The 27,058-nt window shown below is 43.5% G+C and overlaps 1 long non-coding RNA gene across 7 annotated transcripts in view; it reads right to left on the bottom strand.

Moving 5' to 3' along the window:
* The window catches only part of LOC102166211, a 597,641-nt gene that overhangs the window by 161,754 nt on the left and 408,829 nt on the right, over positions 1-27,058 (bottom strand). For 6 of the 7 annotated variants that reach the window (XR_002340800.1, XR_001302517.2, XR_002340801.1 and 3 more), the window contains one exon: positions 2,799-2,929. This is a non-coding gene — a long non-coding RNA (uncharacterized LOC102166211). Of the gene's footprint in view, positions 1-2,560; positions 2,628-2,798; positions 2,930-27,058 lie in introns of all 7 variants that reach the window. The other variant, XR_002340799.1, reaches the window with a different exon arrangement.

Raw genomic sequence — 27,058 nt, 5'->3', positions numbered from 1 at the left:
GATCACCAACAGGCACATATAAAGATGCTCAACGTCATTAAGCATCAGGGAAATGCAAATCAAAACCTCAATGAGATACTACCTCATAAATGTCAGAATGACTCTTATGGAGTTCCTGTCATGGCACAGTGGTTAACAAATCCGACTAGGAACCATGAGGTTGTGGGTTCAATCCCTGGCCTTGCTCAGTGGGTTAAGGATCTGGGGTTGCCGTGAGCTGCGGTGTAGGTCACAGACGTGGCTTGGATCCCGAGTAGCTATGGCTCTGGCGTATGCTATAGGCTTGTGGCTACAGCTCCGATTGGACCCCTAGCCTGGGAACCTCCATATGCCACGGGAGCAGCCCCAGAAAAGGCAAAAAAGACAAAAAAAAAAAAAAAGAATGGCTCCTATGAAAGAAACGCAAATGACGAATGCTGCAGAGGGTATGGAGAAAAGGGAACCCTCCTACAAGGTTGGTGGGAATGTAAATTGGTACAACCACTATGGAGGTACCTCAGCAAATTATACATAGAACTATCATATGTCCTAGTAATTCCACTCTTGGGTACCGAACCAAAAAACAAAAACATTAATTCAAAAAGATACATGCACCCCAATGTTCTTTGCAACATTATTTACAATAGCCAAGACATGCAAACAAGCTAAACGGATGAATGGATAAGGAAGATGTGGTACATATACACAATGGAATACTACTCAGGAATAAAAAAGAATGAAATTTTAGCAAAAAAAAAAAAAAAAAAAAAAGTAGGGAGTTCCCTTCATGGCTCAGCGGTTAGAGAACCTGTCTAGTATCCATGAGGATGTGGGTTCAATCCCTGGCATCGCTCAGTGGGTTAAGGATCTGGTGTTGCTGTGAGCTGTGGTATAGGTCAAAGATGTGGGTCAGATCCAGTGTTGCTGTGGCATGGGCCAATGGCTGTAGCTCCACTTTAACTCCTAGCTTGAGAGCTTCCATATTCCACAGGTATGGCCTGAAAAACCAAAAATAAGAAAGAAAAGAAAGAAAAGAGAAGAAGGAAGGAAGAAAGAAAGAAGAAAAGAAGGAAGAAAGAAAGGAAGGAAGGAAAGAAGGAAGGAAGGAAGAAAGGACAGAAGGAGGGAAGGAAGGAAGGAAGGGAGAGAGAGAGAGAGAGAGAAAGAAAGAAAGAAAGAAAGAAAGAAAGAAAGAAAGAAAGAAAGAAAGAAAGAAAGGAAGAAAGAAAGAAAGGAAGAAAGAAAGGAAGAAAGAAAGAAAGAAAGAAAATTTACCACTGCAGTAAGATAGACTTGGAAGGCGTTACGCTAAGTGAAATAAGACAAAGATAAATACGGCATGAAATCGCTTATGTGTGGAGTCTAAAAGGTACAACAAACGAGGGACTGTAACACAAAAGAGGCACACTCACAGTATAATTGATTTAATTTGCTGTATACTTGAAACTAAGAAAACTTTGTAAGTCAACCATACGCCAATATATTTCTTATTTTTATTTTTTAAATTATTATTATTATTTTGTCTGTTCTAGGGCCACACCCATGGCATATGGAGGTTCCCAGGCTAGGGGTCTAATCGGAACTGTAGCCCTCAGCCTACACCACAGCCACAGCCAGGCCAGATCCAAGCCACTTCTGCGATCTACACCACAGCTCAGGGCAATGCCGGATCCTTAACCCACTGAGCAAGGCCAGGGGTTGAACCCTCAACCTCATGGTTCCTAGTCGGATTTGTTAACCACTGAGCCACGACAAGAACTCCCAATTAATTTTTTTTAAAAAGCAGCAGACTCACAGAGAGAACCTACTAGTGGTTAAGTGTGGGAGAGGGGCAAGGGAGGGGTTGGGGTGGGAGGTAAAAACGATTGGGTATAACACAAGATCAAGGATGCTTTGTACAACACGGGACTATACCCAGTGTTTTGTAATAATAAAGTGGAAAGTAACCTTTGAAAATTGTATAAAACATTTCTTAAAATACCAGTTCCCTCTATATTCCCAAATTACATATTACATTATATGGCTTCATGTGCAGCATATGGAAGTTCCTAGGCTAGGGGCTGAATCGGAGCTACAGCTGCGTGCCTATACCAGAGCCAGTGCCTATACCAGAGCCATAGCAACTCAGGATCTGAGCCGCATCTGTGCCTAACCACCGCTCATGGCGATGCCGGATCCTTAACACACTGAGTGAGGCCAGGAATTGAACCCACATCTTCATAGATACTAGCCAGGCTCATTACCACTGTGCCACATCGCAAACTCCCAAGAGGAGAATATTTTTGAAGGAGGGACTGATTCCACTTTAAAAAAAAAAAAGCCAAAAAATAAAATAGAATAAAAATAAACTTAAAAATACACACATATATATATATATTCTCCTCCACTACCGACCACAAACCAGATTAAACATGCTATTCAGGTACAAACCACAAAAACCTACATCCGCACGCTACCTACTGTGTGCCAACCATGTCTCAACATAGCATGGCAACCTGCATGCAACACCTTGGAGCCCGAGAAATGGGCTAGAATGGAGCAGAGCCAAGTGGGCAGGCTGACCTTTGCTCAGGTCACTTACTGATGTCTGTTTCCAGCTGTCCCAGAGAGGCGCGCTCTCCGCCTTGCTGCAAACGTGAATTCTTTCGCTAGCGAGGAATGGAAAGTCCATCAGTCTAGCTCACAAACACGCACACTCACACAGAGGTATTTAAATGCAGTAAAAAATTTCATGGGCGTCCCAGACACCCTGAAACCTCAGCACATAGGAACCGGCGGCCCCTGATCAAATACACACCATCTGTCTCCATCACTCTCACCTCAGTGCTTGCAGCGACCTGCTCTCTTTCTTCCAGACTGGAAACTTTCAGAGTCAATGGGGGCCTCCAGGAAGCGCCTTCTCAGTCTCACCGTGGTGCAACCTTCAAGCCAGAGGCCAAGTCTCAGAGATCTGTTTTTCAACAGGACAGAAAAACGATGACAAGTTTCAATGATGTACCCTAGACCGTGCCATTCTGTTTTCATAGCAAGAAGACGAATATAGATAGCATTTATTTTGGGGGGCAAAAGACCCAATTCTTTATCCTATAAGGCACTTATTTGAGACTTCACGGGTAGAAATCATTCATCTTCTTGCTTTGCACATGGAAGAAGGACTTGTTTGAGGGAGGAGGGGCATGACATTTTACTCTCCTGGTACCTTGTACATTCACACATGGGGAGAAATATCACCGCAAGATACCCCAGTGGAGAGTGACTGTACACAGAGGAGGCCTTGCCTTTATTTCACCTAGAGAGCGTGTCTGTTCCCCTTCTGGACTCAAGGGAAGACACTTATTCAAAGTATTAGTCACCTATTTCGCTTACACCAATTTTGCCTCCCCAATGACACTTCTAGAATAATCTTCTAGAATAGATTATTTTCTGATGATTTAGCTACTGCGGCTTGAACTGTCTATGCCTTGTTCTCCAAGTAACAGATTTGTAGATAAAGGAAGTTTTTATCATCATTAGTTTTTGCCTTTTTAGGGCCACACCTGCAGCATATGGAAGCTCCCAGGCTAGGGGTCGAATAGGAGCTGCAGCTGCAGGCCTACACCACAGCCACAGCCACAGCCACAGCCATGTAGGATCCAAGCTGCGTCTGCGACCCACACAGCATCTCACAATGACGCCAGACCCCTGACCTAAGCAAGGCCAGGGATCTAACCCACATCCTCGTGGATACGAGTGGGGTTCTCAACCTGCTAAGCCACAACAGGAATGCCAAGTTTTTAAAACTTTAAACACACTCTCAAGAGTGCGTCATCATTCACCTCCCAGAGAGAGCCACAGAACACACTGGAGGTGTCTGTTTGCAAACACTGTTCCTTATTACACATTCACCTCACAATATATGCTCACATCTTTTTACAGAAGCTTTCATGTCCCACGCATTCCCTTTAAGTGCTGGATGTGATTCCACTGGATGGATGTAACATACATTATGGAATAATTTCCCATGGTGAGCCATTAGGTTGGCACTTTTTGGTATACAAAAGTAAAACCTTGGATTTGTGTCTCTATATAATTAAATCTATTCATGTTTTCTAGATCTTTGTGCATGCTTCCAAAAAGGTGCATATACTAGCGCGTCTGAAGTAAATCACACAATCAAGAATTACATACACTTTAAAAATGGACATACGTTGAATATATACGATATAAATTTGAGTATATTCATACATTTATAATACTGCCAAATTGTATAAAGGTTTCCATTTTTCAGCTATTTTTTAAAAAACGTTGTACCCTATGTTGTTAAACCTTTGCCAAAAAAATAGGAAAAAGAAGTAAAATCTTCCAAAATTATATATTTTGGCAGGAGGGACAGAAGTGAGGTTTGATTTTTTTTTATATGTATATTTGCTTTTTTTTCTCTTATCCTGGAAATTGCCTGTTCATGTCTTTATTCATTTTTGTTTTATTGATATGAAGGCTATGTTGAAGGGTGCCTAACAGATATCAATTTTTTTGCTGATTGATGTATGGCCATTTGTTTCCAGGAAATTATGTCATTTGAATTTTTACATAGTGCATTTTGCCAGAGTATAAATAATGTACCAGAGCTTTCCTTCACATGTTCATTTATAATTGCCATACCTGAGAATACCTTCCTCACTACAACATTACAGAATTCACCCGTGGGTGTGCTTATTTGCTTTTGTATGGGCTTTTTTGGGGGGACTGTTATAGGTTGGTTTACCACATGTAATTATAAAACATCTATCGAGAATGCATTTTATTGTGTAGAGTGGGGTAGGCATCCGGTTTTTTCTCTTTCTTGCTTTTTCTTTCTTTTTGCTTTTTTGCTTTTTTTGGGGGGGGGGGCTGCACCCACTATGGAAGTCCCCAGGCTAGTGGTCAAATCGAAGCTGCCAGCCTGCACCACAGCCACAGCAGAGCGGGATCTGAGATGCGTCTGCAACCTACACCACAGCTCATGGCAAGGTCAGATCCTTAACCCACTGGGCGAGGCCAGGGATCAAACCCGCATCCTCATGGATACTAGTCAGATTCGTTTCCACTGTGCCAGGAAGGAACTCCAGGCATCCGGTTTTCATTAGAATAATCCATCTTTTCATGAGAGATTGGGAACAAAAGTTTATGAGCTGCTACTTCTAACTATCTTACCGGTCACCATACCCTTGTTTTTTTCCTATTTGTCTATTCCAGTATGTGGTTACTGTTGTTTTAATTTTATAGTTCTATCTGTCCCAATGCCACATCATTTCTCTCTTCAGTATTTTTCTGGCTGTTCTTTCTCTCCAGATGACTGTATTTATTTTTATTTATTTTGTATTGACGTATAGTTGATTTACAATGTTGTGCCAATTTCTGCTGTACAGAAAAGTGACTCGGGCATACATATACATATTCTTTTTCTCATATTATCCTCCATCATGTTCTATCCCAAGCGACTCGATATAGTTCCCTGTGCTTTACAGTAGGGTCTCATTGCTTATCCATTCTAAATGTCCCCAATACATTTTTTTTTCCTACTGTACAGCATGGTGACCCAGTTACACATACATGTATACATTCTATTTTCACACATTATCATGATCCATCATAAGTGACTAGATATAGTTCTCAGTGCTACATAGAAGGATCTCATGATAATCTATTTCAAAGGCAACATTTTGCATCCATTAACCCCAAGCTCCCAATTCACCCCACTCACTCCCCTTCCCCCTTGGCAACCACAAGTCTATTCTCCAAGTCCATGAGTTTCTTTTCTGTGGAAAGGTTCCTTTGTGCTGTATATTAGATTCCAGATATAAGTGATATCATATGGTAGTTGTCTTTCTCTTTCTGGCTCATTTCACTCAGGATGAGATTCTCTAGTTCCATCCATGTTGCTGCAAATGGCATTGTTTTGTTTTTTATGGCAGAGTAGTATTTCATTGTGTATATGTACCACATCTTCCTATTCCAATCATCTGTTCATAGTCATTTGTGTTGATTCCATGTCTTGGCTATTGTGAATAGAGCCGCAATGAACACGTGGATGCATGTGTCTTTTTTAAGGAAAGTTTTGTCTGGATATATGCCCAAGAATGGGGTGGCTGGGTCATAGGGTAGTTCTATGTATAGATTTCTAAGGTACCTACATACTGTTGTCCATAGTGATTGTACCAGCTTACATTCCCACCAACAGTGCAGGAGGGTTCCCTTTTCTCCACACCCCCTCTAGCATTTGTTATTTGTGGACTTATGAATGATGGCCATTCGGACTGGTGTGAGGTAGTATCTCACGGTAGTTTGGTTTGCATTTCTCTAATCATCAGGGATGTGGAGCATTGTTCCCTGTGCTTGTTGGCCATCTGTCCACCTTCTATGAAAAAATGTCCATTCAGGTCTTTTGCCCATATTTCCCTTGGGTTGTTGGCTTATTTGCTGTTGAGTTGTATAAGTTGCTTATATATTCTAGAGATGAAGTTCTTGTCCATTGCATCAGTATTTTTTCTGGCTGTTCTTTCACTCTGGATAACTTTTAAAAATCACCAAAGGGAATGAGGTTGGGATTATTTGAATTTTTTTAGAGATTCATTTAGGGAGCATCAATATTTCTACAATACGGGGCCATCTCAGTGACCATGTATGGCTGCAGTTCCTGAACCACTTTAATTTTGTGTAGCTTTATGGCTTTCTTCATATTTTTCGTTCACAGTACTTGCTAAGATTACTCCTGGGAATGTAATGATTTTGTTTGCTATACTGAAGGCAGTATGTCTTAGCACGTTTTCTGAGAGTTCTTTGAGTATAGATGTCTTTATATAAGTACCTTTCATAAGTGAATTCTTTTTCTTTCTAACCCTTTCTCACCTTCTCTGTAAGGTTTAGTGACTAGCACTTTCCTGAGATTGTTGAACCATTTTGGTGATAACAAATCCTTCTCTTTATTCTGCCGGTCCTTGGAAAGGCTACTATTGTTTTGCTGTCCAGCCTCTCAGATGAAGAGAACAGTCAGCATTTCTGAAGGAATGAAGGAATTTTATTCAAAAGAATGTCCTTCTCAGATGTCTGTGCAGTAGGAAGAGAATCTCATTGCTTTAACTTGGTTGTCACGACTGTTTTCATCGGCGTGCTTACGAATGTTACCGTGGGCTGATCCTTCGATTTCCAGAATGGAACACTGTCATGATGTACTCCTTATTTTAAGTACAGACAGATTTGTTCATGTACTCATTCATTCATTCAATCTGTTATTTGATTGTTCCAAATGAACACATGTACCATAACAAACATAACGTGATATAGCGCAGTTCTAGAGAAGGCGAGGATTAAAGAAAGCAATACCATTAGGCTCGTGTGTGGCTGCTTTAGGACAGAACTCAGAGCCCTAGCTCTCTGAAAAACTCACCATTTCAGTGGATGAATGACGACAAGGACCCAGTGTTCAGCTAATAGGAGCACTTTGAGTTGGGAAGGGTTTGGCCTCGTCAATGAACAAAACCAATGCCAGCCTGAGGGTGGCTTAAGGACCATACTGAATTTATTATAAAACACATGACTCTTTGGAAGCCTCCCTCTATTTTAAGACCCAGCACCTCAATTCAGATCACACTGTTTTATATCCTTTTTTAAAAAATAAGTATTTACCAAGGGGGAGGGGGAAGGAGTAGATGGACTGGGAATTTGGGGTTAAGAGATGCAAACTATTGCCTTTGGAGTGGATAAGCAAAGGGATCCTGCTGTACAGCACTGGGAACCATGTCTGGTCACTTGTGATGGAGCATGATAACGGGAGAAAAAAGAATGTATACATGTATGTGTGATTGGGTCACCTTCCTGTGCAGTAGAAAACTGACAGAACACTGTAAGCCAGCTATAACGGCAAAAATAAAAATCATTATAAAAAAAGGATTTAGGCTTCCCATCTCACAACACCTGGACCTGCATCTGCTCATGATAGAGAGAGAGTAACAAAAGATAAAAGTCTGATCGGCTTTTGGCCAGGTTATGGGAAGGCATCTGGAGATAAAGGAAGATTCATAAACAAGAGAGTAGCTTGACCTAATACATATACTATATGAAAAATATATTTTCTATGTATATATATTAAACTTTATGTTTTGAGAGTAATTTGAGACTCACAGCAAAATTGAGAGTTAGGTGGAGAGAGTTCCCGTGTACCTCCCGCCCCCCCATACACATCTTCCCCACCATGCTATCAACACCCCCACCAGCCGATCAACACTTGTTACAACAGACACACCTGCACTGACACTTCACCATAACCCCAAGTCCACAGTTTACAGTAGGGGTCACCTTTAGCACTGTACACTCTGTGCATGTGGACAAAGGTATAATGACCTTCTCCAACACTAGAGCACAATCCAGAGTCATTTCATGGCCCTAGGATGCCTCAGGGCTCCATCTATTCATGCCTCCCCACTCCCCAATTTATATTTTCAAAACGGCATGCTGGCTCTTGGTCAGGCAATTTAGCATACAAAGCGAACACTGGAAAAAAGCAAACAAGTTTCTATGAGCCAAGATTTTGTTTGGCTCGTTGCATTAACATGGTCAAAATGAGACTTATCTAACTTGGTCAGATTTGGCACTTAGAATATCTTTCAAAAGACATTTTCCTCAACACTAAGTCTACATCTGCATAAAATCTTGGGCATTACAGCATCCAAGAGGCTATCTTCAATCTTCTTTCTCTTGTGGAGCCGTCAGTAGACCAAAAGTACCTAGACAACAGTTACGGCTCAAGGAACCTCTTGGGAGGCAGAAGAATCAAATCGCAGGCAGGCCGTGGTCACCAAAGACAGAAGACATCAGGCTGGGTTTTTGACGGCCACGAGGTAGTTATTTTGGGGACTCACAGTGCCCTTCCTTTTCTCAGTGTGGCCATTCCGTGTGTTCCCGTGACATCTACATAAGCTTCCTGCAGGACTGCAACGTGATGACACACACAGAGCCAACCCCTGTTACCATGGCACCTGTGTTCTATAACTCACCACAAACACTGAATTAGTAGATTCAGAACTATGGTTCCTAGAGGACCTGCAGGGTTAGGTGCCTGCACGCCTCCGGTCACAATACTTTCATCCATGGGTAGACACATAGCCTAGTTTCTGTGTGTTTCTGTTTAAAAACACCACTGAAGAAATGCTGCTGATCCACTAACCCATCAGCATGAAGCCATCCCCGACTGAAGCTCCTCCAACACTTGAGTTCTTCCTAAGACACGCGCCACTCGTCTTACACCCAGGAAAGGACCTCAGCACTTCAGCACCACACCCAAGGCCATTTCAAGCAGTGAAATCCTGACCCCAAAGCACAAATATGTGAACAACTTTTTAGACCACATAAGGACACCTGCTTAGAGTAGGAGCACAGAGAAGGAAGGCAGAACACTGACCGCACCGAGGAACACGGTGCCACTGGACTGAAAGTTTCCACCACAGTGCATGACCACGGATGCCTGCAAACACGCACGGTGTAGACACACTGCGCATACTGGGTGGAGGGCTTCAAATACGTACAACCAAATGAGCCAGTCTGCAGAGAATGAGGATGGACCATGTATCATTTCTGCGGTACACTGTGAGCTTTGTAAGAGCATGTCACAGACATGACTTATCCTTGTTCCAGTGAAAACAGCATCATATCCAACCCTGGCTAATCCACAGACTATTATTTTCAACTTTAAAAAATGATTGCTGCAGAGTTCCCATTGTGGCTCAGCAGAAATGAATCTGATTAGCATCCATGAGGATGCAGGTTCAATCCCTGGCCTCCCTCAGTGGGTGAAGGGTCCGGCATTGTCATGAGCTGTGGTGTAGGTCACAGATGCAGCTTGGATCTGGCATTGCTGTGGCCGTGGTGTAGGCCGGCGACTGTAGCTCCGATTGGACCCCTAGCCTGGGAACCTCCATATGCCCCCGGTGCAGCCCTAAAAAAACCCAAAAGAATGATAGCTTTTTTTTTTTTTTCCCAACCTGAAAGCCCAGTCAAACAGAAAAACTTGGTAAGACTGGGTTTTCTCTGTTTGACTTTTGTCCTTCTCTTTGCCCTTTTCGGAGGGTAAGATGAATCGTACAAGACGGTGTCACAAGGAGGCTCCAGAAATCATGCTTTCCAGATTCTAGGATCTTAGCTCAGTGTGTTTCTTCTTACCCAAAGCTGACTCGCCCCTCAGGTGCTCTGCCAGCAAAAGATGATGATATTTCCTCTCCTGGAAAAATCAGAGATCAAACACCAAATTCGATTCCTAGCTCTCTGTCACTCCTGAGCTGTCTGCTGTGTGAAAAAGTCTAATATGCAACAGCTGGTACCAAACTGTGAAGTTGTCTGGTCTGTATTTCAAATGCCCCTTTTCCCACCAGGAATTATTTGGGAAAACAGCCTGCTGGAAGTAATTAATCTCTGCTCTCCGTGGAGTTCTATTAGGGAGATATGAACCCCAACAAATCAGTTAAGACACATCATTTAAAGAGAACGGCTCAAAAATCTGCCATGGACACAACCATCTATGTAGGAGGTCTCTTGGAGCACTTTCAACACATTTTTGTCTTATAAGTCACCCCTGTGTGAAGTTTTAGGAGGACTGTGTGTAAACACTTGAGGTTTGGTCATGTAAAATGAAGCAAGCTTAGACCTTAATCTGTGTCAACACCAACTCAATGAAGTTTTCAGCAGACTCTATCCCTAGTTCTGGCAGAGGATCCGGTGAGACGGCCGAGCGTTTACACATGTCTGCCAGCTCTGCTTCCCCTTGCCGATGAGGGCTGTGTTAGAAAGTGTTCCCACAGATCTGAGGGCTCCTGTGGGCATGGGGCCCCCTTTATAAGCCCAACATTCTGGAAGGTATGCTGACATAAACAACGGGACATCAGGAGGAATGGCCCTGAACCCTTTCCTCCTCCTGTCTCCTTGAAGCCCACATGAAGAAGCATCTGGAGTTTCCTGGCTTGAAAGTTCTAGGAATCTGGGGGTGCTCGTACTATACCCTCAAGGAGGGTGTTCCGAATGAGGGAAGACCATGCAAGGGGATGGGGGATTAGATGATTCAGGGCGTGTGGGGAGGGGCAGGGCTGTCTCTAAACCATTAGTGCTGATTCTGATCAGAACCCTTATTTTGAGCAGGGAACCTGGTTGGCATCTGTGACCTGGGGCAAGAGCCAGTGTGATGGACGCGGCAGACAAGTAGGGCAACCCCAAGGACAGCGGGACTGGGCTTCTCAGATGCCCCAGGCACATTGGTTGGCATCCAGGCATCCAGGTGAGCGGACCCCACCCCCCACCTCAGACCAAGCTGGAGAGCACAGAAGCCACTCTGATGGAGGACACATGAGCTGACTACTTTGGACAAAAATCTGGAAGACTGCATGCATTTGAATGATACAAGAATCATGCTACTGATAAAACGCATAACTCACCCACGCATGTTTTTCTCCCTCCATTTCCCACCCAGTAGAAAGACACTGGCTTTCTGGAGGAGTACTCAAGACAGTTCCGTAAGGACTCAAAATAAACGCTCTTTGATCTAGAAGGATTCTAACACTCACATGGCAACCCAGAACGACGTTTTCTGGCACTGTTGCAGGACATGGGGACAAAGACACAGTCTCGCCAAGAATAAACACTGGTGAGATGTTTGCCTGCTCTGTATGCATGATTATTTCAGCATAGTTGGCAACAGAATCCTAGTGGAGCAAAAAATCATTACATGTGCTAAAAACGTCAGTCCAGAAACAGGAAAATCAGCATCATGCTTACTCGTCATCCACCCTCTAGTCGTGAACAAGTCCTTGCGGGTGAAGGGTGCATAGACATCAACAGACCAATTGTTTTCTCTTGCCCTTTCAAATTCACCATTTACATGGCTATAAGGATCGACAGCAGAATTACAAACTTGGTTTTCAAGAATTTCAGTTTGTATACTTCAAGTGGGTTTATATGTCTCTTTTTTTCTTTTTCTTGTCTTTTTAGGGCCGTGCCCTCGGCATATGGAAGTTCCCAGGCTCGGGGTTGAATCAGAGCTATGGCCGCTAGCCTTTGCCACAGCCACAGAAAAAAGGATCCGAGCTGCCTCTGTGACCTACACCAGAGTTCATGGCAATGCTGGATCCTTAACCCAATGAGCGAGACCAGGGATCGCACACACATATTAGTCAGGTTTGTTATCGCTGAGCCATGATGGGAACTCCTGCTTTTTATTTCTACACTAGACCTAAGAATCCTTTCATTGAAGAACCCTAAATCATCCAACATTTAAAGAGATGCCTCAACTGCTAGCTTTGATTAGTACTTTTTTAAATGCTCTATCTTATAAATAATAGATTAACTGCAACTTTTTAAATTTCTTGTTTTGTTTTGTATTCCATAAATCTCAAAGGTTGGCCCACTGCTAATTTTGCCAAAATAGTATGTTGTGCTAATAAATCCCTAGATGAATCTTTTTCCTTGTCAGGAAGGGGAAAAAAAGCTATCCCATATACTTAAGCGTTCTAAAATGTATTTCAGAAGGTCAAATTCACTCTGAGCTGTGATTTTTTTCCTTCAGTGACACAAATTTTCCTTTGCTATTTTAACAGGACAGTGTTAAGTACTATAAAATGGTAGAGTTTTTTTTTTTTTAAAGGATTTGGAAAATTGACTTTGATGAAAAAAAATCAACTTTATCCAGGGATAAACATATTTACCTAGATTAAATCTATGCAGAAGAAAAGCACATGAAAATTCCAAAGCTGAAGTCACAGACATAGAAATCTCATGAACCATGTTAAACGTCTCCCCCCAAATTCAGTAGCCTGGAAGAGAAAACATGATGTGATGGGAAGAAACAGAGATGGAAGTGGAGCTGGAGATCTTGGTCTCAAGGTTAAGGTCAGGTTCAGCCACCTCAGAGCTGCACTGTCCACATGGCTGTGGGTAGGAACAGGCTTAGACGACTCTGTCTTGACTTAGCCATCTTCATTTAACTCCTCTGACTTCGATTCAAGTGTCGCATAGAAAACAGCTCACAAACCCCCAAGTCTATGTCACATGGGGGACCCCTTCATGGCAGTCCGCAGATACAAAGCTCAGGCTTTAAAATATCATCTGTGTTAACATTTGTGTTTACCCAGGCAATCTGCATCCCAGGAGGGAGGAAATACCAAGTCTGTTTGGAACCTCGTTTTCTTCATTATTTTTTCCCCAGTGTTTAACCAAGCCTTGGCACATGACAGACACTTAACGAGTCCTCGCTGTAAAGCGGATAAGTGAATTAACGAACACTGTCTAAACCAGCCGTGCCGTGTCTTTCCCATGTAGAGGAAATAATTGAAGCCATGTTTTGCAGACAACCAGTCTCATGTTTTTTGTTTTTTTTTCCCCCTGTCTTTTTAGGGCCACACCCGAGGCATTTGGAGGTTTCCAGGCTAGGGGCTGAAATGGAGCTGTACCACCAGCCTGCACCACAGCCACAGCAATGCAGGATCTGAGCCACGCCGGCAACCTACACCACAGCTCATGGCAATGCTGGATCCTTAACCTACTGAGCGAGACCAGGGATCGAAACTGCATCCTTGTGGGTGCTAGTCAGATTCATTTCTGCTGAGTCATGATGGAAACTCCCAGCCACATCTTTTTTTTTAATCCCTTTTTGAATAGATACTATGTATCTGTTATTCTGAGATGCCAGTAACCCTCCATGTTTAGCTTCCTAAGTCTGGGCATTCACATCCTTTTTTTATAATGCACATCTTCTAATTTGAAATACCAAAGGAGCAAGGCTATTGTGACCGAGTTGATTTTCCTCCCACCTTTGAAACGCGCCTGGACCGAACCTGGTAATGAACATATTCACACGAGCTCTCACTTTCCTAATATTTGTGCTATAGGAACTGCCGGTGCTGTTGACCTCACTGCTGTCAATGCTCGTCAGAACGATGATGCGCCAGGGATAGGAACATGTTTTCAAGGCACCATATAGGGTCATTGACTCAGGTGTCTCCACCTGCCCCTCTCCTCATATATTGAAATCCTCACCCCCATGTGATGGTATTAGGAGGTGGGGTCCTTCTGGAGGTGATGAGGTCACGAAGGGGGTGCCCTCATGAATGGGATTAGTGCCCTCTTAAGAGAGACCCCAGAGAGTCTGCTCATACCTTCCACCCTGTAGGACACAGCAGGAAGACAGCCATCTATGAACCAGGATGCAGGCCTTCACCAGACACCAAATCTGAGGCTGCCTCCCTGGACTTCCAGCTCCCAGGACCGTGAGGAAGAAACACCTGCTGTTGATAAGCCTCCCAGACTATGGTGTCCGGTTATAACAGCCTGAAGAGGCTACGGTGATAACACAGTGATTATCACTCAGAGCAGCCCCTGCATACGTTCTTGAGACTGATGCAGAATACAGTGAATAACCTCCTGAAAGGTAGAACATTAAGGGCTTAGGCACAAAATGAAAACAATGATACACATGATTTATTCCTAGCTTGGTCATTCAAATGTCTTCTATCTAAAACAGGTTTTCTCACGGACAGCACTGTCATTTCAAGAGGACGTGATGATTATATTTTTAAAAATTGCTAGGCAATTATTTACAACTAGCTTCTGGAAGAATAATTTCAAATATCAAAATGGTAATTTAGCTTCATTCTTTAAAAGACCTGGGAGAGTCAGCTCTCAGTGGCCGTTTCACCCTTTCTGGTGAATGAACTGGTTCAAGCCTCTGAGACTCTCATTTGTTGTTCTTGGATATTTGTATTGGGAGGTTGGCATTCTAACCATCACTGTCAGAAAGCTTCTTTCTCTAGCTTTATACAACATCCTGATGGCAGTTTGGAATCCTGAGAAGCTGCCTCCTATTAATCTCTCTTCTTCTTTGTCCACATGAACTCATATCGGAAGTGAAGGGATCGGATGGGTTAACCCACACTTGATAAAACACTTCATCATTTGGGTTCAGTGCAAGCAATGTGGTCTAGAATCTGAGAACAGAGCCTGTGGCAAGGAATCCAGGATGACAGAAGACTGGATGTTGGTTAATACATGGATGCTATAGACATCGGGCTTACTGATCTTTGAGTAAAATGTCAGAGATAGAAAAGGGCACGATGGACTGGGAGTCTGGGGTTAACAGATGCAAACTACTACATTTGGACTGGATGAGCAATAAGATCCCCTGTGTAGCACAGGGGACTATATCTAGTCACTTGTGATGGAGCACGATGGAGGATAACGTGAGAAAAAGAATGTATATATGTATGTGCGACTGGGTCACATTGCTGTATAGCAGAAAATGGACAGAACACTGTAAACCAGCTATACTGGAAGACAGAAAGATCATTTAGAAAATAAATAAAAGAAAAAATAGAAATCATTATAAAATAATGATGCATCATCTATTGTCTAATTTACTGTAATATTACACATATAGATCATATATCATATATATAGATAATATGTATGTGATTATATCTATGTTACCTATAAATAAAATTATAATGTAAATAAAATTACATAAATGTTATATATAAACTATATACAGGATTGCCTGCAATCCACTTTAACTGGCATATTTTGGTGTCTAATATTCATGCAAGGGTACAAACAGTGTCTAAATCTTATATCTTGTAATTCTTGGTTCGGGATGGTAATATTTTGGAGCACGAAACAAAACCACACTGAAATGAAATCATGGTGTACACAGGCCCTGAATGCCCGAAAACTTCCCAAGCATTCCCTTGCCAGATGCTAGCAGAAAAAATTTTCCATGGGATAAATATGTGTTTAGTGTTTATTTTATTAGTAACTAAAACTACTTAGGATGTTTGATACAGATCTACAAAATAATATGTTGTTTGTTATAAATATTTACTGAAGCCCATAGCTAATCTGACATGAATCAAGTTGCAAGGTGGTAAAATATTCAAGATAAGATAATGTCTGTAAACCTGAGTTTGCTTACACAATAGAGCCTACATTTAAATATTTTTAAATGGAACAATTAAAATAATGTATCTGTGGATTTCAGCACTACTGCAGAGGCAACTACTGGCCATATTGGGTTTACTATGGTCCTATTTGCTATAGGTCAAATATTCTGTGTAAGGAGTAAAATTCAGCTTATTGGGTGAAACTGTAGGGTTTAGGAGGAGAGATGCATGATATCTGATAAGAATGAATGCTTTATATTCCAATGCAGATAAGATTTGGGACTTGTTTCTCTGTTCACAAATAAACCATGCATCCATAAATGGGAGCCACACTCAAAAAATAATCTCATTCAATCCTTCTCAGTTGAAGGATCTGAGACCCCTGGCACTAATCTGAGTCACAACGGGTACACCAATTCCCCAGCCAAAGGATGCAAAAGGAAACACAGAAGCTTTCGAATCACCGTAGATGGGTGTGTCCTTTTCTCCCCGAGCCATGAAGTGTTCTCAAGCTGCAAATCTGCAAAGCTCTCCGAGATCACTGCCTTTACCACACTTAGGGCTCACGCAGGCATCTTAGGAACTTGAGCCATGTTGCAAATACTAACGACAGGAGAGTAGGTAAGGTATGCAGGAGAGCATAACTCAAAGTAGATAAATATTAGCCCCTCTTGACCGCCGTGTCAAATAAGGTATGGCAGCTGCCCAAACTCAGGCCAGGTCTGTGCAACTAGAAGCTGGTCCACAGATTCCTTCACAGCCTGAAGCTCAGCCTTCGCGGTTCCCTCCTGACGCTGCTGGAGGAATCACGAGGACGAAGCTCTGTGGAGCGCCGTGTCCCAAGTCAGCATGACCGTCACAAGTTAGAAGTGACATGTCAGAGAGCCACTTAGATTGTAGGTCAGGTCTAGGTCAACTTGAGCACCTATAACACACACCCGATCCCTCAGAAATGAGGCACCATGGCCTGTCCATCCACGTGTCCACATGTGGGTTGTGAAATGAATACAGACGCAGAGGGTCTCAAGTTTTCTTAAGTTCCTTGACCAAGGGGCCCAATGAAAGCAAACTACTGAACCTTCGTGAAGCAAAGGAAATGAGTATATATGGCTGTGCCCTGGAGCAGGGTCCATCTGCAGCGGGCATCCTGGGCCATGAAGTATAAACCAGGACTCTTAGCCATCAGGGCTTACATCTAAGTTGGAAGGATGGTACTCGTGTGACCAGAGGCTCTATGTAATGCGGTGGAAGTGACTCAAAGTACTGATAGATGTCAGTCCATCTGTCCAGGGCTCCAGGGGAGCTCGGAGCCAGGGCTATAGAATGCCTAACCCTTGCTTTCTGAAGAGGAAATGAGCCGGGTACGTGGAAGAGACTGGCCTTATCAAAGCAGCCACAGGAAGGCAGTGCACTGTCCACCACAGGGTAATGTTAGCCCCTGTCACATGACTCCAGCCCCAGAACTGAATCTCGTGAAGCCAAAACAGGGAAGGAAAACTCTGCTCAAGGCAGCCCAGCGTTTCTCCTCTTGCTGCTAATTTCAGTCCTTGGATCCGCAGCTCTTGGTGTCAGGTGGGGCCAGGAACCCCGCTCTCCTCAGCAATGCCTCCCTCCACCCAATGGGTTGCCCTTGTTTCCGCTCCCACTGGATAACTCCATCACAACACTGCAGTTTGCTCCTCTACTCATCCATATCCACCCATTCCTTCAGGGCAAATCTGCCAGAGATCTGAGTGAGAAGCTCATTTCCAACACTGGGTCCTGTGAGAACAATGCAGAACAACACGCACAGGGCCCCTGCCTTTGGGGATCTTGTTGTGACATAGGCGGGATTTCCCGGGTGGGGAGGCATGGGTTATCCTGTCTTAAATAACTGCATATGGTCCAGGCCAGACCCTTAAGGCCCGGGGCAGCCTTCTCAGGTTTTCAGTTTTGTAAATAACTGTTCACACTGGGACCTACAAAGAGGAACAGAGACCATCAGAGCTTTGATGACCAAATATCATCAGTCACCGCATATTTTATATCAACATTGAGAAAAGCAACATCCTCCTGCAAAAAAAAAAAAAATATATATATATATATATATATATACAGCTTCCTGAGACACACAGCTGAGACTCAACCAATTACAGCCATTTCCTACACCACACTGAATCCTATCTCCTAGGCCTCTCTGCTTCCAGGATCGAGGGTCAGCCTGCAAATATCCACAGAACAGCTTTGCAGAAAAGCTGGGGTTGTCAAACAAAACACAGTTGAGAAGTGCTTGTATGGCCTCCGGTGAGAGGGATGGGGTACGTGGGGTTCAAAATGATGCTCTCTTCCTGTGTGGTAAGGAATCCGTGAGCTTGGGTGTGAGCACGTGGAAGGAGGTTCATGGCCCTGGAGACCAGACAGGCTGCTGCAGAGAACTGACCAGACTGCTGGGGATGTCATTCACAGGAAGAGCAGTAGGAGGGGAGAGGGGTATCAGACTGGACCACCCTGCGTGAGCCCTGGAAGTCAGACTCTCTTTATCTAATTCCCTTTTCTCCCAGCATCCTGAAAGCCTCAGATCACAAACGGAGGTGTGTGCATTTCTTGCGGAGACACTGGGCAGGCATTAAAAATGAGCACCCCGGAGTTCCCGTCGTGGCGCAGTGGTTAACGAATCCGACTAGGAACCATGAGGTTGCGGGTTCGGTCCCTGCCCTTGCTCGGTGGGTTAACGATCCGGCGTTGCCGTGAGCTGTGGTGTAGGTTGCAGACGCGGCTCGGATCCCGCGTTGCTGTGGCTCTGGCGTAGGCCGGTGGCTACAGCTCTGATTCAGCCCCTAGCCTGGGAACCTCCATATGCCGCGAGAGCGGCCCAAGAAATAGCAACAACAGCAACAACAACAACAACAACAAAAAAAAGACAAAAAGACAAAAAAAAAAAAAATGAGCACCCCATGGGGTTCCAGAATTCCCCTGCAGACCACGCCCCCTTCCTTCCACCAGTCTGTGCTGACCACGCCCCCTTCCTTCCACCAATCTGTGACGACATCCCCTCCCTCCTCCAGTCTGTGAAGTCCAAGACCCCTTCCTTCCACCAGTCTGTGCAGACCACGCCCCCTCCCTTCCACCAATCCGTGAAAACCACGCCCCACCCTTCCACCAATCTGTGCAGACCACGCCTCCTCCCTTCCACCAGTCTGTGGAGACCACACCCTCCCCTTCCTTCCACCAGTCTGTGTAGACCACAGCCCCGCTTCCTTCCACCAGCCTGTGCCGACCACACACCCCTCCCCCCGTTCGTTCCTTCCACCCACTTGCACGCCCCAGGCTGCTGCTCTTTCCCTGCTATGTCTCCTGTTACTGGTACCAAATAGGGGTATCAACCAGCTTCCACTTTCTGAACTTCGGCAAGAAATCCTGAACAATGTCTTTCAGACCCAGAGGCAGGACATTCTGACAGCGGCCTTACTGAAAGGGCATTTTTCACCTGGTGAAGCCTGGAGAGGAGGAGTGCCCTTCATGGCTCAGCGGTTAACGATCCCAAATAGGATCCAAGAGGATGTGGGTTCGATCCCAGGTCTCCTTCAGTGTGTTAAGGATCCGGCGTTACCATGAGCTGTAGTGTGGGTCACAGAGGTCGCTCAGATCTTGAGTGGCTGTGGCTGTGGCGTAGGCTTGCAGCTCCAGCTCCAATTGGACTCCTAGCCTGGGAACCTCCATGTTACATGTCATGTCCAGAATAGGCAAATACACAAAGACAGTAGATCAGTGGTTGTTTAGGGCTTAGGCAGGTGTGGATGGGAAGACGGGGAGCTGATAGCTAAAAACAGGATTTCTTTGTGAGAGGATGACAATGTTTCACAACTGATTATGGTTATAGCTGCACATCTGGATGATTCCACTGAACACCTTTAAATCAAATACCTTAAACGGGTGAAGTGTATAGCATGTGAATTATATCTCAATGAAACTGTTACAGAAAAGCTCAACTAATGGAACACTGGCAACATGCATTCAGATGCTTAATAAATTATTTTTTGTGTAATAAAGAAAAATCCTAGAGAGAAGAAGAATGTCAGGGTGACATGGACATCCAGCCACACACAGAAAATGAACACAGTGACACACTGTGTACACACAACACAACATTCACAGAGACGCTTTCTCCGTAGTGTATCAGACAATGTGTTGTATAAACGTTTTGGAGTTTTTTTGTTTTGTTTTTGGCTGATCCCAAGGCACTTGGAAGATCCCAGGCTAGGGATCAAACCTGGCTGCAGCAGTGACAATGCAGGGTCCTTAACCATGAGGCCACCAGGGAACTCCAGAGCTTTCTTCAATAAATCTTATTTTCGTCTTTCTGCCCAAGAGAACACCAGTTAAGATGTGATTAAACTAGGGAGAATTCCAAAAGAGAGACCTCCCTCTAACCCTGACCTCTTCTAGTGGAAAGACTACTGCAAATGGAATGAAATCATACCTTTCTGTGGTCAGCTACTGCCAAATTAAAGGGCGAACTAGTTTCCCCAATGTGCATGTAAGAGTAAATATTTTGGGGTTCCCATTGTGGCTCAGCAGTAATGAGCCCAACTAGTATCCATGAGGATGTGGGTTTGATCCCAGGCCTCGCTCAGTGGGTTAAGGATCCGGCGTTGCCTTGAGCTCTGGTGTAGGATACAGACGCAGCTCGGATCTGGCGTAATTTTGGCTGTGGTGTAGGCCGGCAGCTGCAGCTCTGATTCAACCCCTAGCCTGAGAACTTAGATATGCCTTGGGTGCGGCCCTAAAAAGAAAAAAAAAAAAAAAAAAGAGTAAATCTTTGTTCACACACATGCACACACAACGACATACCTATAAAGATCTAAATGAGACGTGTTTGAATTCACATGTTTTAGACTAAGTCTCAATTCACCTGAATGCTCCAGTTACAGGAGAGAGAGCAGAGGGACTTTTCCAACACTTTTACAGAAGATACCACCGCCCGGGGCGGGGGGGGGGGAATGAAGAATTTTGAGTATTCTAGGAGAATATTTGTCCAAAGTTTCACTAGGTTCTATTGGTGATCCCAGGTCCTGCAAACAGAAAAGATGTCAAACCTAACCCAGACCCCATGCCTACGGGTGAGAGCCGGCCCTGGGGATCTGCAGGAACGAGATGGGGAAGGTCCCACCAGCCTGGTCCTCGGGCTTGTCACACTGAGGACGGCCTGCCCCAGCACGCACTGAAATCCTAGCAGGTCCGCGCACGCCCCGCATCTGTTACTAGGTGCGCGTGTGCGGCGGAAGCTGAAATCGGAACTACGCATCTTTATAACACAGAAAGAAGAGCTTCTGAATTGCAAAATCTGAGGCAGAATCCTGGCCCGTGAGAGTGTCAAGCCAAATTATTTGCAACCTTGGAAGTAAAAAGATATGCAGCAAAGTCTAGACCTGTTCTATTTATTTTCCGCCGCAAAGGTTTCTTTTTCCTGTTCTTTTTTCCCCTCTTCTTTCTTCTCGTCTCCTTAAAAGAAACTAACTGAGCTGGCATGTTCATCAAAGCGATTTACAGAGAATGTACTTTGACAGACTACATTAGGAATGTTGACTTGTGAAAACAAACGGCTGTTTTATCATGCACATAAATTACATGCTTTACAAAAACCTGAAGGTTCGGAATTCCTTAATGACACTCCAGCTCGAGCTGGAGTGGAATTTTGTCCATTTTTCGTTTCAGCACTTCAAAGGGTTGCTCAGGAACCCATGGCTGGCAAAATTCAGCCAGAAATGGTAGTAGCATAGTCTTTCTCCATCGCGGTTATTACTCAAGATTCAGAAGACTACCCTGCGTTAAACTGAGGGTCCTTGTTACCTGTTTTACATAGAATGGTGTGTATACTCTGAAAAGGAATATATAGCTATATATATCTATATTGCTGGTTATATAAACAGCTGATTTACTTTGCTGTACATCTGCAACACAACTTTGTAAACCAACTATATTTCCATAAAATTTATTTAAAAAATACAAATTAAAAATAAAGAAAGGCTAGTATAGTGCATGATGGTTTTCCATCTGCATTTATTAAAATTAAAGTCAAGGTATATGTATTAAGTATCAACCACGAGCCAGACTGCAATGAATATTATTATGGATACAAGGATGGATTGGACAGCGTCAGAAGATGCTTTGGGAGTTCCTGTCATACTTCAGTGGTTAATGAACCCGACTAGTATCCATGAGGATATGGGTTCGATCCCTGGCCTTGCTCATTGGGTTAAGGAGCTGGCGCTGCTGTGAGCTGTGATGTAGATTGCAGACGAGGCTTGGGTCCTCCTTTGCTGTGGCTGTGGCATAGGCCGGCAGCTGTAGCTCGGATTCCACCCCTAGCCTTGGAACCTCCATACGCTGCATGTGCAACCCCACGATGACAAAAGACACCCCTCTCCCCCCCAAAAAAAGATGACGTTTCTGGGGAAACTATTTCCTCCAATGACTGGTCTATAGGGAACAGCGAGAAATGTGATTTCAAAAAGTGTTCCATGATTTCAAAGACACACTTAATGTATCTGCTTGAGAGCTCATAAAACGTCTTATTTTAAACCAAACTGTGACCCTCCCATCTCTTGAGAGAGGGGCTACAGAAGAAACAAACACGGACAGAGATTCCCTAAGCATCATGCGCCATGAGCAAAGGTCACCCCTTTACACATCTAAGGTGTATAAACGTGGGCAGTTTGATTTGATGTCTGCAGCACATAAAGAAGAAGAAACAGAAAGCTGGAAAAAAGGGAACACTGACACTTCATTAAATATATTAGGATTAGGATGCTATGAAGCTTTGATAAGAAAATGCTACAACCACAGCTATGCTTGATAATGACTGATCCATAACGGTGTGTGGGTGGAGTGGTGTGAGAGAGCAGTGCCCTGGGGAAGGTCCTAAACCTTACTGAGAGGGCGTTCCTACGGCGGCTCAGCGGCAACGAACCCAGCTAGCATCCACGAGGATGTGGGTTCAATCCCTGGCCTCGCTTGTGGGTCAAGGATCCAGCGCGGCCATGGGCTGTGGTGTACATCACAGACACGGCTCGGATCTGGCATGGCTGTGGCTGTGGTGTAGGCTGGCAGCTGCAGTTCCAATTTGATCCGTAACCTGGGAACTTCCATATGCTGCAGGTGTGGCCTGAAAAAGCAAAACAAACAAACAACTTACTGAGAGACAGTTGTACAGTAATAGCTTTGAAAAACAAATGAGTGTGAGGCAGATGGACTGAGGATGCTGATATTGCCTGTGTATCTTGATAAACATATAGTAAAGGAAGAGTTTAAAAATTCCTTCCTTTATTACTGGCTTGACCAAAGGTTAAGGCCAAATTGGTTTTTCTTTTCATGATTTAAGAAAACCTGAAAGTGATACAGACAACAATGGATGTGAAACTCAAATGCAGGGAAACACACATAAACATACAATTCATGGCACCATGCAAGATCCCAAATACCAAGCAATACATTTAAATTACGTGAAATCTTTCACATGGGAAACAACACTAAACGCTCAGAGAATTTAAAGAACATCTACATAGAGAAACCTATCATGTTTAGGGATGAAGGACTCAATTTTTTATATTGGTATTTTTACTGGAATTATACTATGTTTGGATTTTATCTTGGGGAGAATATATTTGTGATACTGTATCCAGAATTATATAGTTTTTTTTTTCATACTATCTTCCATCATGTTCTAACCCAAGAGACTGGGCACAGTTCCTTATGCTGTACAGCAAGACCCCACACTTACCCGTTCTAAATGTCATAGTTTGAATCTACTAACCCCACACTCCCCATCTGTCCACTTCTCTCCTCCCCTCCGCATAAACACAAGCCTAACCTCCTTGTCCGTGGTCTGTTTCTGTTTTGTAGAAAGATCATACATGCCCTATTTTACCCTCCATCTCACACTAGTTAGAATGGCCATCACTAGCAAGTCAACAAACAACAAAGGCTGGAGGGGGTGTGGAGAAAAGGGAACCTCCCGCACTGTTGGTGGGAATGTACACCACTGGTACAGCCACTATGGAAAAGAGTATGGAGGCACCTCAGAAAACGGAATATAGAACGGCCATATGGCCCAGCAATCCCACTCCTGGGCATATATGCAAACCAAACATTCATTCGAAAAGATACATGTACCCCTATGTTCACTGCAGTGCTGTTCACAATAGCCAAGGCACAGAAAGAAACCAAATGTCCATCAGGAGATGAATGGATTAAGAAGATGTGGTACATATACACAATGGAATTCTATTCAACCATACAAAAGGACAAATTAATGCCATTTGCAGCAACATGGATGGAACTAGAGATTCTCATACCAAACAAAGACAGAAAAAGAAAAACAAACACCATCTGATGTCACTGATATGTGGAGTCTAAAATATGGTACAGATGATCCATCTGCAAAATATTTTTAAGGCACCTATTCTTCCCAGCTTGATTTATAGCTTCAATGCAATCCCTATCAAGATTTCACCAAGGTTTTTGTGGCAAATGAGAGAAAAGCAAAGGGTAACCGAGGTGACCTTGAAGAAGACTCAATGCCAAGGGTGTGAGTTACCAGGTATCGAGACATACAAAGGAGCAAGAGAAACCAAGAGAGATGCAGAAGAGAAAACAAGGAAAAAATCTATAAAAACAGTCTAGGATCTGGGTGACTTGTGTATGGAAAAGGGCCAGATCAATCCATTAGAGGAAAGGACTGTCAAATTAGTAAGTCACTTTGGCTCAACTGGATATAACGATTTTTTAAAAAGGAATCTTTATCTCAAGGAAATTAACATGAAATAAATTATAGGCCATCTATAAAACATATAATACAACTTACAGAAAAAAAAGAATATGTCTATAAACTTGACATATATAACAATTTCTAGTCAGCACACAAAAATCACTCGGCACAAAAGAAAAACACTGATAAATTGTTTCCATTTAAATTAAGAATTTTTGGGAGTTCCCGTCGTGGCGCAGTGGTTAACGAATCTGACTAGGAACGATGAGGTTGCGGGTTCGGTCCCTGCCCTTGCTCAGTGGGTTGATGATCCGGCGTTGCCGTGAGATGTGGTGTAGGTTGCAGACACGGCTCAGATCCTGCATTGCTGTGGCTCTGGCGTGGGCTGGTGGCTGCAGCTCTGATTAGACCCCTAGCCTGGGAACCTCCATATGCCACGGGAACGGCCCAAGAAATGGCAAAAAGACAAAAAAAAGAAAAAAAAGAATTTTTGTTCATCAGCAGACACTAGTAAGAGAGACATAATAGTTCCAAAGGGACCAGTATCTTGAATATATAAAGAATGTCTACAAATCTAGACAAAAATGACTTCTGAATGGAACATTTTCCGAGGATTTCCCAATGGTTAATAAGCATAGGAAAAGTTACTCGATATCACAACTCATCAGGAAAATACACATGAGAGCCAGAAAGTATACCACTATCCAACTACTAGAATGGATGAAATTGTAAAAGATAAAACAAACAAACAGGAGTTCCCATTGCGGCTCAGCGAAAACGAATCCAACTGGGAACCATGAGGTTGCAGGTTTGATGCCTGGCTTCCATCAGTTGGTAGAGGATCCAATACTTGAGTGAGCTGTGGTGTAGGTCGGATCCTGCATTACTGTGGCTGTGGCATAGGCTGGCAGCTACAGCTCTGATTCAGCCCCTGGGAACCTCCACATGCCATGGGTGTGGCCCTTAAACAAACAAAAAAGATCCCCAACCTCAAGTGTTTACATGCTTGCCAAGCTACCGAAACTAACTATACGGCTTGGGGGAGCATGCATCTGACCACTGCTTTGGAGAGCCATTTGGTAATATCCACTAAAGCCAACCATGTACCTACCCTACAAATATCCACACAGTTCTTTCTAGGGGTATATCCAGGACAATGGAAGACACACGCCCAATAAAAGTGCAAGAGTGTTCATTATGGCTTTAGGCACGGGAGCCCCAAATTGGACCAACCCAAACATTCATCGACACTACAGTGGATAAAAAAATTATACTGCCTCTTTACGAAAATAAAATACGAATGAACTACCACTGCATTCAACACCAGGAATGAATCTCTCAGATGTAGTGATGGGCAGACAAAGCCAGAAAGCAAAGAGCATGCCCCATATGACATCATTTATCTGCAGGTTAACGGAGGCTAAACTGACGCATGTGAGCGGATGTGGCAGTGACAACAGTCTCTAAGAGCAGGATACTGAGTGAGCAGGAGCACGAGCAAAGCTTCGGGTCCTGGAAATATGTCTATTTTGACCAGAGTGTGGATCACGTAAGAACATCCATATGTAAAGTGTCACTGAATTTCACCTCTAAAAATTTGGACAGTTTATGGATTTTACACCAAAAAACAGGACCATCATCTTTAAAACTGCTTTTTCCCTTTGAAAACTTAGCATGTGTTCAAGGGTTCCATTTGGATCAAAACCAATGATAAAGGCATTTTTTAGAAAGAAGCCACAAATCTGGTTTATTCTGCCTTCCCTCAGCATCCCATTCACATACACATTTCCCCATGTTAGGCACTTTAGCAAAATAAGGGAGATGTACATTTTTTTCCACTTTATTGAGGAAAAAAAAAAAAAAAAGATCCCGGAGGCTGTGAAGAAGCCTAGCAATGACTGGAAACATAAAACGGAAACTATCTTTTAGAAAAATGATTACCTTGATTATATTATATAGCACTATTTCAAAGGAAATGTTACCCCACAGAATTACACTATACCTGACTGTTCACAGCTCTCATTTCTTTTCTAATAAATCTTCTACTTTGCTTTGGAAAAAATGGTCCTTTGGTAATATACAGGAGCACATGTGCTGAATTTGCAAAGATGGGTAATTGTGATGAATAAATTCATAATAGCAGCTGTAAGTTTCAAACAGGTAGGCTGATGTTCACTTTAATATAGATGGATATATCTTTTCCCACTCTTTGGTGTATGATGACATTTACAGAGAACTTCGCAGGCTGATCTAAAGGCTCATATTTGAAAATGATTCAAGTTTAATTTAAAGTGGCTAAGGAATGCTGCAAAATGCAATCACATCCTTGGAAAATTCCCTCTGTTCGGTAGTTTTTGTTCAGAATGATTTTGATTTAGTATATTCCATAAGGATCCTAGCATATAGA

The sequence above is a fragment of the Sus scrofa genome, chromosome X (genome assembly GCF_000003025.6).
Source record: "Sus scrofa isolate TJ Tabasco breed Duroc chromosome X, Sscrofa11.1, whole genome shotgun sequence".
NCBI classification, from domain to species: Eukaryota; Metazoa; Chordata; class Mammalia; order Artiodactyla; family Suidae; genus Sus; species Sus scrofa.
Note: the sequence above shows the minus strand (reverse complement) of the source record. Positions and strands in the feature narration are given on the sequence as shown.